We start from the raw sequence: 15,554 nt of genomic DNA on the forward strand, positions 1-15,554 counted from the left end.
GAGTTCCAGGATCTCTACGATTATATGTTCAAAAAGCTGGGAGTATCCTTAACTCATTTTGGAAAAATCGTGGAGTGTTGTGAGGGCGATATCTACACTATAGAAAAAGACCACTGCTTCGCCGTGGAGGGTAAGACCTCCATCGACAAACTGTCAGTTCTCATCTCAGGCAGGTGAGTAAATAAACTTCATTACTAGAAATAATCCACGTATTTAGTCTTGTGTGCTTCAAGGCAAACAAAGCTCTCGCTTTGTCTGAAATAGGATACGAGTGACGGTGAACGGGGAGTTTTTGCACCACATCCATCCCTTTCAGTTCCTGGACTCTCCGGAGTGGGACTCCCTTAGACCTTCAGAAGAAGGGGTGTTTCAGGTGAATACATTGTGAATGAATTGGGTGTTTGTTTTCGTACTGTTCACGTTGTAATGGGACGACTTGTATATTTCCAGGTCACGTTACGTGCAGATAACCGGTGCAGGTACGTTGTGTGGAGACGGAAGAAGCTCTATCTGCTGTTATTAATGAGTTCGGAATTAAAGGGCACAATATACAGAACAACAGGGCACAACTTTTTTTTTTTTCACACAGGTAAGTTTATCTCTCTTTTGTCGAGATTATATTTTTATCATATTTATTTATTTATTATCCTATGCGTATTTGTTTTGAGCAGGTAAACAGCATATTTCAACCACGTGTAGTTCACATTTTGTCACTTTGTCTAGTCGTCTCCTGTAGCTAGTAGATGCACAATGCATGCAGCGAGTTGTAATGTGGGTTTTTATTTACAAATATCCTAGCTAGCCTACAAATTTAGCTGACAGACAATATATTTGCCAGACAAAAATTGATCTCGGCGCTCTTCCTTAATTTAGTTTGATTACAATTAAGGGCATGTTTTAGTATAGCTCCGTGTCAGACCAGTCTGTCGACAAACGCCTCATGATCATGAGTGTCTCTCTCTAGTGGTGCAGGCGCGTATGTGCGCAGAGGAGTGGCCGCTTGGTTTGTGCCCATTTTATGGCTGGAATGGGCTCATAATACACTCCAAGCTCTTTTAGCTATCAGTCTGTTAACTTCTGCCTTAACATTCCTCCAGACTGCGCACATTAGAGCTCGAATCAACAACACCGGTGAGCCTACAACATATTTTAATTAATGGGCTATAATGAAATATTTAAAAATAACCTATTTAAACTAGGTTTAATTCTTTGTTATATTCAGATTTAAAAATATACAAATAAAAGCTAAAATATTAATGAATACTATAATAGTATAAATTATATTAAAATAACACTAATAAATCTTGAATAGAAAGGATTTAACAACTTTAACATTTGAAAATATTTTGCAACCTCAAGTAACAAATTTTCAAACCATTCAAATCCCAGAATGACAAAAGGGTCTGAAATTACTTACTACTGTTGTTTTAATCACATTAAAAATAATAATAATAAAAGTTGTGGCAAGTATTGTCTATATACACTGTAAAAAATTACTGATGCAAAAAGTTGTACAAATGAGGAAATACATGTTGGCTCAACATAATGGTTGTGTGGGGGTCGAAACAAGATGGCGACCGACACAGACGTATGTTGAAACGCTCTGTGGGGTTTTGGCTTCTATCCTCTTAGAAAAACATTTTGTATTCTATTTTATTTAAAAGAAAGAAATCTTGAAACAATTTCACAATATTGTCTAATAATCGTTCCATTTCATTCAGTAAGAAGCACTTAATATCATAATGGCCTTGCCAACAAGTCAACGATGAGCACCAAAGATAAACGAAAGAAATTGATATTAGATCACGTCTACTCATCTTCTGCCACAGACTCACCGCCTACTGATTCGTCTTCAGGTGACCTACCAATAATTCTTCCTCCAGCTCCTGACACTCCACTAAGTAGCCCCATGCCGAAGAGAAACAAAGGTGAGCCTTCCCTGTCTGAGTTACAGGAAAATATTAGCACTGCCCTTACCCTGAAAATTAATCAAAGGGCAGACTCGCTCGAGAAAATGATAACTACCAACTCAAACTCAATTGAGGATCTCAAAACATCTTTAAATCACATGTACGTGGAGATTCAAGATCTTAAAAATGACAAAACTAAGATCGCTGAGAAGATTGCACAGCAACAGAAATCGCTTATCACTCTGGAAGAGCGAATTGCTGATGCTGAACGCTACAAAAGACGCTGGAGCCTTCGCCTCTATGGTCTTTCTGAACAACCAAACGAAGACATAAAAGCGAAAGTCCTTGAAATTTGCAACGCCGTTTCTCCAGAATCTTGCCGGAAGGGATTTGATGTCATTGACATTGCTCATAGGCTCGGCAAACCGCAGCCAGGTAGGATTTGTGCCGTTATTATTCTGTTCGCGTTGCGATCTATGCGAGATGCCGTATGGAGGAATGCCAAAAACAGCGAATTCCTGAAACAACGCAAGCTTTGCTTCGTAGAGGATTTGACCAAAGAAGAAAAGGACAAGCGATCGCTTCTGTGGCCACATGTGAAGAAAGCACGTGAAGACAACAAGAAAGCTTACTATATCGGATCCAAAGCTTTCATTGAAGGCATAGAGATCAAGCTGGACGTGGAAGGCCAAAAGATAAACTAAACAATGCGGATGAACTAACAGACCGTTTAGAGTCATGCCTACATACAAATATCTTTATTTTGTTTTGCTTAAATTTAAGTCAACGAAGTTCTTTGTTATTTCTGTTGTTCATAACCTATGCTAAAATGTCAATTTTAAATTGTAGGCTAGTTATAATTTATTGAACTTGTTTCAAGAATTACAATGTTAAGTCTGTTCTGATACAGTACCCTGAGGATAGTTCAAACCCTCTACATACTTCTGTTCTCTTATCTCCTGTTGTTACTTCACAATGGAGTTATCACTTATCTCTCTTAATGTAAAGGGCATTCGAGATATTGTAAAAAGAAAAGCGATATTTTTGTTTTGCAAAGAAATGAAAGCAGATTTTATTTTTTTACAAGAATCCCACTCAAGTGCAGAAGACGTTTTGTTTTGGAAGAACCAGTGGGGTGATGAGCTCTGGTTAACACATGGAACTAACCATTCAGCTGGTGTGATCACTTTGAAAGGCAAATTTAGAGGGGCAATTCTTTATAACCAGTGTGATGTCAAAGGTCATTGGGTAATTTTAGTTATTGAAATCGGCAGTAATATGTTTATATTATGTAACATATATGGATATAATTCTTGTGTTCTGAATCAAAATCTGTTGGACACTATAGAAGAAAATGTAAATATTCTCTCAACTAAATTTCCAAGGGCAAAGGTAATTATTGGTGGAGATTTTAATATGGTTCATGACAATGCTCTAGATAGATTCCCCCCAAGAGTCTTTAATAAAAATAACAACCTCCAGAATTTTTGCAATAATTTAGCTCTCATAGACATATGGAGATATAGAAATCCCTCTGTTAGACAATTTATATGGAGCCATAAGCAAATGACTCAGCAATCGAGAATTGACTTTTGGCTAATTTCCTCAGAATTAGAACAAAATGTTTTGCAAACTAAAATATCCCCTGCTATTCTCACTGATCACAGAGTCTTAACTTTAAACATTAAATTTGAAGTTGTCCAATGTAATTGTAGAAATGCAGGCTATTGGAAATTAAATACTTCCTTTTTACACCATCAAGATTATGTGGAGCATATCCAAACATTAATAAATAAATACTGGACACAGGCACAAATCAGAAAGGAATATGGCACAGTTTGGGAACTGCTAAAGTTTGAAATAAGAAAATTTAGCATTCAATTTGGGAAAAAGTTGGCCATGAAAAAAATAACACGTATTCAAGACATAATAAAAGAGATTTCAAATTTAACTCAGTCACCTACCCACCCATCAAATAGTGAAGATTTAGAAAATGTACAGAAAGAATTAGACTCTATTTATCAAGAAAAAGCCAGAGGCGCCTTTGTAAGATCTAGAAGGAAATGGATGGAAGAAGGTGAAAGAAACAGCAAATACTTTTTTAGTCTTGAGAAAAGGAATATAGAAATAAACTTAATAAAAAAATTAAAAATTAACAGTACTGTTACTGAGGACCAAGGCATGATTTCTGAATTTGTCTCTAAATATTACACAGATATTTATTCTTTAGGAGAGGATCAAGACAATGCAATTCTTTTTAAAACAATTATAAGTCCAAAAACATTGTCTTTAGAAAGTAAAACCGAGTGTTCTCAAGACCTTTCTCTAAATGAAATAGAATTTTGTATAAAAGCTTTTAAAAACAACAAATCCCCTGGAAACGATGGGCTTACATCAGAATTTTATAAAGATTTTATAAATGATATATCTAAATTCCTGTTAGCAGTATATGAAGAGGCCATCGACAAGGAATCCTTACCTACATCACTTAAACAAGGTGTTATCACCTTGATCCCTAAGCATCAAAAAGATATCCTTTTATTAGAAAATTGGCGTCCTATCTCATTATTAAATAATGATTATAAGATAATGGCATCCATTTTTGCAAAACGTATGAAAAATGCATTAAATGAGATTATTGATGAAACTCAGTGTGGATTCAGTTGCAACCCGTTCTCATCAGTCTGCGTATAAATAACACGACTTTACACTTTCTATTTGCGTGTAATGCATACGCCAAATGCCATTTTTGCGTGCATATGATACGCCAATCCTTCCCATTAATTTCGGTGGAGAGCAGATGCGTCCAAATAACACGCATCATCTTCAGCGGCAGTGACGTCACCAGCGAGGCTCGTTCAGTTCACCTGATGCGCGTACACCTTCAAACAGGTAAGCAAGGGTAAATATATTTTTTTCTTCTTCTTTTTGTAATGATATCACGTGGTTAAGCGTATTGTTTTAATTATTTCAGTATTTCTGCATCACGTTAGACAGGGTCGTGTTTTTAAAGGGCAGTTTATGCTCAAATTATGGGTCAGTGGGCTGCTCAGCTAGCCTACCATTGTCATTAGCCTAAGCTAACCTGTACTGTTTATAGACCTGTTGCAGTTTTACATAAATAATGATGTGACATATGGGTCTTCAGCTTTTAGACATGACTAATACAAGCACAACAAAGCACCCAACCCAATATCGCGTGATAATCGTGATCGTGTAAAAAGTCCACACATTTAGCATATTTTTACAATACTAGCCTAACTTTTGCTTGACCACGTCATGTGTAGCCAATACACACACAGTAACTACAGCATATTTACCATGCTTCTCCTACTGTAACCGTAATTTTACTCTGGACTTTGTAACGCACATAACCACGACATTTACTATGGGTTTACCATAGTAACCATAGTTTTACTCTGGTATTTGTATTCACTAACACACATAACCACGACATTTACTATGGGTTTACCATAGTAACCATAGTTTTACTCTGGTATTTGTATTCACTAACACTCATAACCACGACATTTACTATGGGTTTACCATAGTAACAATAGTTTTACTCTGGTATTTGTATTTACTAACACACAATAACCACGACATTTACTATGGGTTTACCATAGTAACCATAGTTTTACTCTGGTATTTGTATTTACTAACACGCAATAACCACGACATTTACTATGGGTTTACCATAGTAACCATAGTTTTACTCTGGTATTTGTATTTACTAACACACATAACCACGACATTTACTATGGGTTTACCATAGTAACCATAGTTTTACTCTGGTATTTGTATTTACTAACACACAATAACCACGACATTTACTATGGGTTTACCATAGTAACCATAGTTTTACTCTGGTATTTGTATTTACTAACACACAATAACCACGACATTTACTATGGGTTTACCATAGTAACCATAGTTTTACTCTGGTATTTGTAGTTACTAACACGCAATAACCACGACATTTACTATGGGTTTACCATAGTAACCATAGTTTTACTCTGGTATTTGTAGTTACTAACACGCAATAACCACGACATTTACTATGGGTTTACCATAGTAACCATAGTTTTACTCTGGTATTTGTAGTTACTAACACACAATAACCACAACATTTACTATGGGTTTACCATAGTAATCATAGTTTTACTCTGGTATTTGTAGTTACTAACACACAATAACCACAACACTTACCAGGATTTTACCACAGTAACTGTGTTTTTACTCTACACTATTTGTAAAGCACAGTAACCACTAAGTTTGCCATGCCTTTAATATCTTTTTGTGATGTAATTGTAATTCAGTGTTTTTTCTGTCTTGCAGTTACGTCGGATTACATACTCCACAACAACCTGTAATCCATCAGATCTTTAAAGAAGCCATCTCTTGTAAAATCTCTCTCTCGCTCTGCTAGAATTAACAGGGAACTTCAACTCCACGCTCCCAATGCTGATATTGAAGAAGCTGTCAAGGGGGCTGAACAAGTCCTTCAAAGGATCAACCCTTCACAGGTTATGTTGAAGACTCTTAGTTATAACTGATTTGCTTTAATGAACGCATCCTTATATTATGTGTTAATCAAATATTTTGGTCACAGATCATTTTAACACACTGTCTCAACATGTTTATATTTCAGGAAGGCCTGTCATGAGATTTGAATTTGACCATCTTGTGCATTTATGAAGAAGACCAAAAGCTGCAAAGGCAAACACTTCCAATGGTACGTCAGATACATTTTTCTCAGCATTTGATGTTTCTTAAATTTTGGTTCACTTAGCCCATCAGGAAGAACACTCAACAAAGAGCATGTTGTAGTAGTAATAATTCATCCAATAATCATATTATATTGCACAAGCGTACTTGTACAAAATTCTACAACTTTTACTCCTACTGCTGTTATTGGCCATTACCACAGCTCCCATCAGATTGTGCCCATTGTAAGAGTGTTTATATCATGAAGTTTAAATGAAGTCCATTGTATTCTTTATTAATCTTTACAAATTGGTGCCGCCTCTTCCTGTTTCAACAGTACATGATATCTGTCCACACCTCATAGTCTGCCTTTCTTTCTATGGTGATGTTACTGAACACATCTGTCTTAGAAGCAAGAGAATGGAAATCCTAGTTTAACTTTTCAAGTGCTACAAATCAGATCTTCAATGAATTTGGGCAATCAGATCACTTAAAGTTGTTCACACAAAGACCAATAACTATAATGAGAAGTATTTTAGCATCCACACCAACAGACAGTACTGTTCTCTTAAATCTCTTAAATGTTCCCCTCATTCTGTTAAATTTATACACAAAATTCTGCCTTTCTCTGCCTTTTTCACTTCATCTTCATGCTGTACTCCCTCACTCACACATTCTTTTATGCTCTGTTGTAAGGCAGAAACTGAGAGTTTGCATGATGGCATTTTCTCAGACGCTGAATCTGATGTGTACAGATGAACTCAGGAGCCTACTAGAGTTGCCAAGGAACTTGTGCTTGAAGTATATAATTATATCTGCTTTATTTATATTTTTAAACAACAATAATGATTAAACATGGGGTCAATAAATATTTTCTTATTTTACAGCTGAAGACCAGAAACGCAAAGAAAATCAGTCAAACCAGTCCTAAAGAAATGAGGAATGAACATGGACTTCTTGTGCCCCAAAAGAAAAGACAGAAAGGTGAAAAGTTTCACATTTCCATTTGTATGTCTGAATTCAATGCAGTTATGTGTGGTACAACATTGATGTTGATCTCTCAAAAGACTTTTCAAGTCCGCAGTTATAGTTTTTCACATATACATCTTTTTTATAGCTCCTAAAATGAGCAAATAAGCTGTGCATCATCTCTGTGATTTGGAAAGGAAATGACTGAATATGGTGAGTACTGACACCTGCAACTGTATTCACCAACACTATTACTCTAGAATGGTTATTGCTGTTATTGCTGACTTATTGTTTTGTCTGTTTGTTTGAATTAAGATGAAGCCAGTTGATGAAGATATCAATTGAATGGCCACCGAGTGCATCACTGCTACCTGAACCCATCAGTTATCTGCTGTGAAGACTGCATTCACAAACCGCTCTACTGCGACAGCTCAGATGTTACGGCCTGTAAAAGTAAACATCACAGCTAAACAACGAGAGCTAGTTGTGGTGGGATTCTTTTGGCCAATATCCCCAACAAGAATCAATGTTAAGTCCAGTGCAACAATTATAAATAAAAATACTATATATTGTTTATTGATTTACCATACCCTAAATACATGTTTTGGCCCTCCAGGACATCTAGACCAGGTGGAGTGTGAGGAGGACCGTCAGAGACTCCAGCCAGCCGAGCCATGGATTGCTCTCACTGTTACCATCAGGCAGACGTTATCACAGAACCTACACCAGCAGACAGTGAGACAAGTTCCTTTCACAGGCAATCAGACTGAACTGAACTCATACCAGTAAAACCATACACGCCCCACCAACCTCATATGCCCTGCACTCTTATCAGTTATGCTGACTGGACTCAATATTATTATGCACCCTGACATTCTGTTTGCACTAATTCATACCGTGCTTTACTGCAGAGATGTATGTGTACTGTGATTATTATTGTTTTCAATTCATGCTCTCTGTATAGCATAATTTTTAACATATATTGTTCTCTACCTGAATTGAGTCCCTTATATATGTGTGTTGCATATATATATTCAGAATTTGTATTACATATATTCATGATTTTAATTCATTTGTCATCCATACTGTCACGCTGCAGTCTGCACCCAAGACTTTCATCACCTGTATACTTGTGTTCATTGTATTGTGACAATAAAGATATTTGATTTAAATTAGTTACATGTCTTATGTTCATCAGTTGTGCTGTTAGGGTGCTGCATAACAACTGCAAAAAAAAAAATGTATGACATGGAAGATTATGATATGTCCAGGACATGGACAAGCAAGAAGAGGAAGAAAAGCAGGAGAGCTCTAAAAACTTGATGTGATTCTTTGGGGCTCAAGACATTTCACCATGCATGCATTTGCATGGCTTCATCTGATTAGAAAAACATGGTTTTAACATAACCCATTTTTAATATTGTTAAAAATTGTATATCATTTGTCTTAATACACTACTTTAGTTGTTTTTATGTTGTATCCTCCAGTAAAGTACTGCACATGGTGTTGGATAATAAAGTAGGGTGAATATTCTATATTAAGAATGGTGTTTGGTAAATACACCATTTAATTTTGTAAACAATAGATAAATGTGTTTTAATTAAGAAATGAACATTTGGTTACATTAATGACATTCAGTTAGATGAAGGGCAGGCTGAAAGCTGCATTAGAAGATACTGCATGGACTATAATGCTGCAGGAATTTCATGCACAACTGAAGGTGATGGACAAGGGAAAGATCAACATGAATCCAGTACTGTATAATAAGCAAGATGAGCATGCACATTACTGATGTTTAGTACCCGAGGAGGACAAATATGAGGAGTATTTTACACAGAGACACAAATTAGCTCTTAATATTATGATTCTTTGCATTGCATGAATTGTATGGCTTTGCACTATAAACTACACACTCTCTGTACCTTGTCTTACTGAATGACACATTGACACTGTGAAAGTACAATGAAGTGTCACAGTATGTATTGGTTGTTTAAATTTGGTGTCTTTGTTTACTTTCAATACTGTATCCTTGTACCTGATGTAATTCAATATTTGGAGCCTATTCCAAATAGGCACTGATGTATATTTTTATGGTTCTATTCTTATTCTAAGATAAACATGACTTACAACTTACATATTGGCAATTTGTTGAAAAGAAAAACTTAGAAATTATGACTCAGCACAGTCTGTTGTCCATGATGAGAAAGGTATGTGTATGTTTTACTGCCCTTCCATCTTCAAGGGCCCAGCAGAGTCCCCTAGAAGAGCAAAAAAATGTAAATTTCAAATGGCTGTAAATCAAAGTCTGATTATAGTGTCAAAGAAAAAATTGGCAGGACAACTACTTATGCTATGCTAATTAAATAATGTTGGACAGAGTTTTCAAACATATATGGAAAGGTGGTATAAAGGTGTTTAAAAAAGTGCACTTAGTAAAATATCGAATTTCAGCCTGCCTCTTAAATATGTCATTAATGTTTACACAATGAACATGTTTAGATGACCCTTTGTTAAAAAATATTGCATTTTCCCATTTTTTTAATTATTAAACATTTTAAACTACATTACCCATAAGCCTCTGCCATTCTATCGTTTGAACGCGAGTAATATTAGCGCTGGTATTTGGAGTTTATTGGAGTTGTGCTTAGGGTTAGGGTTACGATTTCGGTAAAGAGGTAATTTCTCACGACATAGCAACACTGCATTGTTAACTGAAGGTGTTACTGACGTAATAATTACAGTCAAACGGACTTTGCAACATTAAGCGGTTTATAATTTGGGTTAAAAGATAGTCCAATCACAGCGAGTTCTGCGAGAGCCAAGGGAACGTCAAAGCCAATGGCAACCCAGTTGAGCAGAGGCGTCACACTAACTTGTACATATATGGTCATTTATGCCGGGAGCTTCCGGGTTCCTGTAGTGAATGGACAGAAGCTGCAGTTACCCTGATGCAGCAAGAAATACGTTGATTAAAGGTGTTTTTTTTGTTTTGTGTTTTAACGAAGGTATAATGATTCCCATTGTATTGAATAGGCTACATTGTTTACACTAATATTAGTGTACAGTACTTAAACTCAAAAGTTTGCATATACTGTGTGAAAAATAAATGTCAAAATGTTTCATTTGCTTAAAAAAAACACCTCTGAAGATTATTTAAACACAATATTTTTCTACTACTCAATTTTCCTTCTGTAATATTCACAATGTATTTATAGTGTATTAAAGGTAAACAATTTATCACATCTACGTTTCATGGAAATGGACCCTAAAAACTTGCCATTCTTAGATCCACCAGTTGAACTATAGGAATAGAAAACAAACAAACAAACATCATGACATCAATCACTAATTGTCTAGTCATTTTACAGTGTTTATTGATATGTCAAACTTTTCGCAGATAAACATAGTGCCCAGAACAGTCTCTCTCCAGTTTATTCCACTATGAAAAAAAAAGAAAAGTTGATAAAAAAATGCATAGAGGTAACTAAGTGAAAACAAACAAACAAAATTGCAACAGAAACTCCCTTCAAAAAACATAAGTTTAATATTCACAAATAAAAAGGGAATTTGTTTACAGAAATCCTGACAAAAGATGCCAAAGAATAATCAAGGCTACAGTTGAAAATATATTGTTTTCTTCCCTTTATCAACCAAATAGGCAAAAATGATTAAGAGCAATGCTCCAATATTTTACAATCATCACCTTTAAAAACATATATCCTGTAATCATTGTTTGCTTCTATTGTGAATAAATGCAAAACAAATAAATGGTTAATAATAATTATTATTATTATGTGTATATATATATATATATATATATATATATATATATATATATATATATATATATATATATATATATATATATATATATATATATACAGGAGTGCTTATAGTAGAGATTGGAGTGATGAATGTAGAGGAAAAATGAATACAAGCAGAAATGCTAAGACTGGAGGTTGGCAGTAAAGGACTGAGAGCAGATGTGTCACACAAGAGAGGAAGATCTGGAAGCTTTTGAATGGGCTGATATTGTGAAGAGCTGATGAAGAATGATTAAGTAATCTGTGAGAAATCCTGCAAGAAGAAACAAAGATAATTTATCACATTATGAACAACAAAAACACTGACAACAACAAAATTGTACAGTACTGTCTGTTGGTGTGGATGCTAAAATACTTCTCATTATAGTTATTGGTCTTTGTGTGAACAACTTTAAGTGATCTGATTGCCCAAATTCATTGAAGATCTGATTTGTAGCACTTGAAAAGTTAAACTAGGATTTCCATTCTCTTGCTTCTAAGACAGATGTGTTCAGTAACATCACCATAGAAAGAAAGGCAGACTATGAGGTGTGGACAGATATCATGTACTGTTGAAACAGGAAGAGGCGGCACCAATTTGTAAAGATTAATAAAGAATACAATGGACTTCATTTAAACTTCATGATATAAACACTCTTACAATGGGCACAATCTGATGGGAGCTGTGGTAATGGCCAATAACAGCAGTAGGAGTAAAAGTTGTAGAATTTTGTACAAGTACGCTTGTGCAATATAATATGATTATTGGATGAATTATTACTACTACAACATGCTCTTTGTTGAGTGTTCTTCCTGATGGGCTAAGTGAACCAAAATTTAAGAAACATCAAATGCTGAGAAAAATGTATCTGACGTACCATTGGAAGTGTTTGCCTTTGCAGCTTTTGGTCTTCTTCATAAATGCACAAGATGGTCAAATTCAAATCTCATGACAGGCCTTCCTGAAATATAAACATGTTGAGACAGTGTGTTAAAATGATCTGTGACCAAAATATTTGATTAACACATAATATAAGGATGCGTTCATTAAAGCAAATCAGTTATAACTAAGAGTCTTCAACATAACCTGTGAAGGGTTGATCCTTTGAAGGACTTGTTCAGCCCCCTTGACAGCTTCTTCAATATCAGCATTGGGAGCGTGGAGTTGAAGTTCCCTGTTAATTCTAGCAGAGCGAGAGAGAGATTTTACAAGAGATGGCTTCTTTAAAGATCTGATGGATTACAGGTTGTTGTGGAGTATGTAATCCGACGTAACTGCAAGACAGAAAAAACACTGAATTACAATTACATCACAAAAAGATATTAAAGGCATGGCAAACTTAGTGGTTACTGTGCTTTACAAATAGTGTAGAGTAAAAACACAGTTACTGTGGTAAAATCCTGGTAAGTGTTGTGGTTATTGTGTGTTAGTAACTACAAATACCAGAGTAAAACTATGATTACTATGGTAAACCCATAGTAAATGTTGTGGTTATTGTGTGTTAGTAACTACAAATACCAGAGTAAAACTATGGTTACTATGGTAAACCCATAGTAAATGTCGTGGTTATTGCGTGTTAGTAACTACAAATACCAGAGTAAAACTATGGTTACTATGGTAAACCCATAGTAAATGTCGTGGTTATTGCGTGTTAGTAACTACAAATACCAGAGTAAAACTATGGTTACTATGGTAAACCCATAGTAAATGTCGTGGTTATTGCGTGTTAGTAACTACAAATACCAGAGTAAAACTATGGTTACTATGGTAAACCCATAGTAAATGTCGTGGTTATTGTGTGTTAGTAAATACAAATACCAGAGTAAAACTATGGTTACTATGGTAAACCCATAGTAAATGTCGTGGTTATTGTGTGTTAGTAAATACAAATACCAGAGTAAAACTATGGTTACTATGGTAAACCCATAGTAAATGTCGTGGTTATGTGTGTTAGTAAATACAAATACCAGAGTAAAACTATGGTTACTATGGTAAACCCATAGTAAATGTCGTGGTTATTGCGTGTTAGTAAATACAAATACCAGAGTAAAACTATGGTTACTATGGTAAACCCATAGTAAATGTCGTGGTTATTGTGTGTTAGTAAATACAAATACCAGAGTAAAACTATTGTTACTATGGTAAACCCATAGTAAATGTCGTGGTTATGAGTGTTAGTGAATACAAATACCAGAGTAAAACTATGGTTACTATGGTAAACCCATAGTAAATGTCGTGGTTATGTGTGTTAGTGAATACAAATACCAGAGTAAAACTATGGTTACTATGGTAAACCCATAGTAAATGTCGTGGTTATGTGCGTTACAAAGTCCAGAGTAAAATTACGGTTACAGTAGGAGAAGCATGGTAAATATGCTGTAGTTACTGTGTGTGTATTGGCTACACATGACGTGGTCAAGCAAAAGTTAGGCTAGTATTGTAAAAATATGCTAAATGTGTGGACTTTTTACACGATCACGATTATCACGCGATATTGGGTTGGGTGCTTTGTTGTGCTTGTATTAGTCATGTCTAAAAGCTGAAGACCCATATGTCACATCATTATTTATGTAAAACTGCAACAGGTCTATAAACAGTACAGGTTAGCTTAGGCTAATGACAATGGTAGGCTAGCTGAGCAGCCCACTGACCCATAATTTGAGCATAAACTGCCCTTTAAAAACACGACCCTGTCTAACGTGATGCAGAAATACTGAAATAATTAAAACAATACGCTTAACCACGTGATATCATTACAAAAAGAAGAAGAAAAAAATATATTTACCCTTGCTTACCTGTTTGAAGGTGTACGCGCATCAGGTGAACTGAACGAGCCTCGCTGGTGACGTCACTGCCGCTGAAGATGATGCGTGTTATTTGGACGCATCTGCTCTCCACCGAAATTAATGGGAAGGATTGGCGTATCATATGCACGCAAAAATGGCATTTGGCGTATGCATTACACGCAAATAGAAAGTGTAAAGTCGTGTTATTTATACGCAGACTGATGAGAACGGGTTGGTGGATTCATGAAAGGTCGTCACATTTCCTCTAATATTCGTTTAGTTATTGATTTAGTGCAGTATAGTAATTTATTAAATGGAGACCCTTTAATACTTTTTCTCGATTTTAGAAAAGCTTTTGATACTGTAAGCCATACATTTATTTTTGATTCATTAAAATTCTTTGGTTTTGGACAATATTTCATAAAAAGTGTAAGAACTATGTACTGTGGTAGCAATAGTTCTATTAAACTTGCCAATGGAACATCTCCTAGATTTGAAATAAACCGAGGTATCCGACAGGGTTGTCCAATTTCTGCATTCCTTTTCTTGGTTGTAGCTCAAGTTTTAAGTAATATGATAAATCAACATTCCTTCAAAGGTATTACAGTTAATGAAAGACAAATCAAAATATCGCAACTTGCTGATGACACAACAGTTTTTCTTAGTGATAGTTCTGAGGTACCTCTGGCTTTGAATATCATTGATAATTTTTCAAAATTCTCTGGATTGAATTTAAATCTATCTAAATGTGAGATCCTACAGCTCAAAAATAACAACCTATCCACCGTATGTAATATTCCTGTTAAGAGCATGGTAAACTATTTGGGTATAAAAAAGAGGTATAATTCATGGTTGGCAAGAAATCTTTCTATTCAGGGAAGAATTTTATTAAGTAAAGCAGAAGGTCTTTCGAGAGCAGCATACATCCTGTCTTCACTTAATGCCCCAAAGGTTATATGCTCACAAATGGATAAAATTATCTTTAATTTCATCTGGAGAAACAAGCCTCATAAAGTAAAAAATTTTTTCCTTATTAATAAACTATCTGATGGTGGGTTAAATGTTCTTAATTTTACAATTTTCAACCAAATTTAAAAAATTAACTGGCTTAAAAACTTTTTAAAAAATCAGACAAGTATTTTCAACATTGTCCCATATTATTTATTTGAAAAACTTGGGGGATTAAATTTTTTGCTGTAGTGCCCTTATATAACTGGTAAACTCCCCATTGCCTTGGCCAATTATCACAAACAAGCATTGCTTTACTGGTCTCTGTACAAACATAATTTTTCTCCTAGTAGGTGTTTTATATGGAACAATGGTAATATCACTCATAGTAACAAGTCATTATATATGGAGAATTGGGTTCAGCATAACA

The 15,554-nt window shown here is 35.2% G+C and overlaps 2 long non-coding RNA genes across 12 annotated transcripts; one reads left to right on the top strand and one right to left on the bottom strand.

Moving 5' to 3' along the window:
* Positions 1-4,578: 4,578 nt before the first annotated feature.
* LOC128030076 (uncharacterized) lies at positions 4,579-8,761 on the top strand. Of its 7 annotated transcripts, none has more exons than XR_008187788.1 (7): positions 4,579-4,812; positions 6,249-6,436; positions 6,562-6,645; positions 7,314-7,418; positions 7,505-7,601; positions 7,735-7,799; positions 7,902-8,761. It is a non-coding gene; the product is annotated as an uncharacterized LOC128030076 (long non-coding RNA). The 7 variants fall into 7 exon arrangements; XR_008187790.1 differs by having other exon boundaries at positions 6,340-6,436; XR_008187787.1 differs by having other exon boundaries at positions 4,579-4,802.
* Positions 8,762-11,441: 2,680 nt separating this feature from the next.
* On the bottom strand, positions 11,442-14,417 carry LOC128030075 (uncharacterized). Of its 5 annotated transcripts, none has more exons than XR_008187782.1 (4): positions 14,186-14,417; positions 12,477-12,664; positions 12,268-12,351; positions 11,442-11,663 (listed from the first exon to the last, which is right to left on the bottom strand). It is a non-coding gene; the product is annotated as an uncharacterized LOC128030075 (long non-coding RNA). The 5 variants fall into 5 exon arrangements; XR_008187781.1 differs by having other exon boundaries at positions 14,176-14,417; XR_008187784.1 differs by having other exon boundaries at positions 11,443-11,663; positions 12,477-12,573; positions 14,176-14,415.
* Between the last annotated feature and the right edge of the window lie 1,137 nt (positions 14,418-15,554).

The sequence above is a fragment of the Carassius gibelio genome, chromosome A16 (genome assembly GCF_023724105.1).
Source record: "Carassius gibelio isolate Cgi1373 ecotype wild population from Czech Republic chromosome A16, carGib1.2-hapl.c, whole genome shotgun sequence".
Lineage (NCBI taxonomy): Eukaryota > Metazoa > Chordata > Actinopteri > Cypriniformes > Cyprinidae > Carassius > Carassius gibelio.